This window comes from Herpailurus yagouaroundi, unplaced genomic scaffold, assembly GCF_014898765.1.
Source record: "Herpailurus yagouaroundi ecotype Mexico unplaced genomic scaffold, PumYag 186, whole genome shotgun sequence".
NCBI classification, from domain to species: Eukaryota; Metazoa; Chordata; class Mammalia; order Carnivora; family Felidae; genus Herpailurus; species Herpailurus yagouaroundi.
In genome coordinates, this window is record NW_024412417.1 from 17,828,696 (window position 1) to 17,830,906 (window position 2,211).

The 2,211-nt window shown below is 39.0% G+C and overlaps 1 non-coding gene across 1 annotated transcript; it reads right to left on the bottom strand.

The window, feature by feature from the left end:
• Positions 1 to 1,379: 1,379 nt before the first annotated feature.
• Positions 1,380 to 1,483, bottom strand: LOC121043281 (U6 spliceosomal RNA). The gene has a single exon (XR_005796772.1). It is a non-coding gene; the product is annotated as a U6 spliceosomal RNA (small nuclear RNA).
• Positions 1,484 to 2,211: the final 728 nt, after the last annotated feature.

Here is a 2,211-nt window from a genome sequence, read left to right on the forward strand (position 1 = left end):
TGTGGGTTACACTGGGATCTCAAAAATCACTTTCTTTAGGCTGTTTACAACCCATGCAGAGAAAAGACTGGTCATAAGAAAGAGGTGATTCCAAATCTTTGAAAGATGAAACAAGAATCAGTTAGTACAGGAATATTAGGTGGTTCCAAATATTAGGTTGTTTCTTGAGCTGAATAAATTCCAATAAAGAAAATAAAACAGTTAGCAGCCTTTTCCAGAGTCAAGGAACAAAAATAATCCACAGACAGGACTTTCCTAATCTCAAGTTACTTCAACTTTTTAATATTTGCTGTTTGTCACTCTTAGAGTCCAGTACTGAAAGTGAGACACACAATGAGGAAATTGCAAATGAACATGAATAGGATATAATTAACCATACCTATTTTGATCATTTGCTCTCCTTATGGACTCATATGTCTATGACTATTTGCATTTTATACGTTTATGGAGAAAAAAAGAGGTTCAGTGAGGGGAGAGAGAAAGATACTAATACATGACTCTAATTTATATAGATATGTTCAAAACAGGATAGTTTTAACAGCTGAATTCCATCAAACAAAAAGTTCTATCACTTTGTAAAGAATTCCATGACTTCCAGTTACTTTGACATCTGAACATGATTAAGTAAAACCATTCAGTAAGGTTCACCCAGTTTTCATTGCTACATCAGAGACCTGTGCCACCATTGTTCCAAGTGCTACTCTGTCCTCTCCAGGGTATCTGGAAAAGCCCAGTTAAGAGATTTGTAAGAAATTTCTTCCATTAGGCAGAGTTCCCCCTCAGCATTTAAAAGAGAATATTCTCTTTCAAGTAGCTTTTCTTCATGAACTATTGAGATATTGTGTCACATTTGCTGTTAGGTTTCACTGCCCACTCTGAAGGGCACTGAATACTTCTCCTTGTCCTAGCAATGAAATCATCCTGGGATTATTACCAGAACAGTAGATGTTACTGCAGAAATGTAAAGTGAAAGATGAACAAACGCTGAGCTTTTTTGCATGTTGAAATATATTTTTAAAGTTCAAGACAAGGTGATAATATTAAGGAATTTTGAATCGCAAGAGCTGTGTTTTGTATTTTTCAGAAGGAGAAACTGGAAAGTTCAAAGCATAAAGTTCATGCCCCCCCAAAATGTTTTTTTCCCTCAATCATTTTAATTTTTAATATTAATTTTTTGAGAGAGAGACAGAGCACAAGCAAGGGAGGGGCAGAGTGGGAGTGGTGGGGGGGAATACAGAGAATCCAAATCAGGCTCCAGGCTCTGAGCTGTCAGCACAGAACCTGACATGGGGCTCAAACCTATGAACCTTGAGATCACGACCTGAGCTGAAGTTGGATGCTTAATTGACTGAACTACCCACATGCCCAATCTTTCTTTTTTAAATATGGAACGTTTCATGAATTTGTGTGTCATACTTGCATAGGGGCCATGGTTATCTCTGTATCATTCCAATTTTAGTGTATGTGCTGCTGAAATGAGCACCCATTTTTCTCAATCTTGATCAAGACTTTCAAGTTGGACTCAGGAAGATAATAGGATAAGAGAAAAAAAGTACATCAGAGTGAGTCCTGGGTGGGTGTCTAAGCTACAAATTGGATGCTATGTTCTCTCTGTGGTTATTTCCAAGTGGAGGCATATGATAGAACTTATATCTTCCACTTAAGTTTGTCATTCAGAACAATGTGGAGCCCAAGGAAGCTGGCAAAAATTGCGACTGTCCAGTGCCACATCAACTTAGTGCAGTAGCAGTGGAGCAGAAATGGTGGTGGGATGGGACTAGGCAGATCACACTTGAGATAGCTCTCAAGACCTTTTCCTATGGCCCTTAAAAGATTCAGGGAAAGTAGAATGATATCTCATGGCTCAAGAATGTCAAAGAAGTATAGCAGATCAGAAAATGTTTCTCTATATGGAGAGGGGAACATAGACAGTGAAACAAAAGCTAGGATCAATGGGATAGCGGATCTCCGTGGATGCCAGCATGGGAGCATGAAATGCTAGGGACCAAGGAGGCTGAAAGTGTCAGCAAGTGACCAGATTCTTCCAATAATCAACTTTGCCCTGCTCCACACACACACACCACCACCACCACCACCACAACTCACTAATCCCTACAAACTTAGGTAAGAATCCAGAAACCTGGGAGAGGAAGACAGGGAAAGAAAACTCTTAGAGGGCTAGCTTAAATTTGAAATTACTAATGTTAGAAT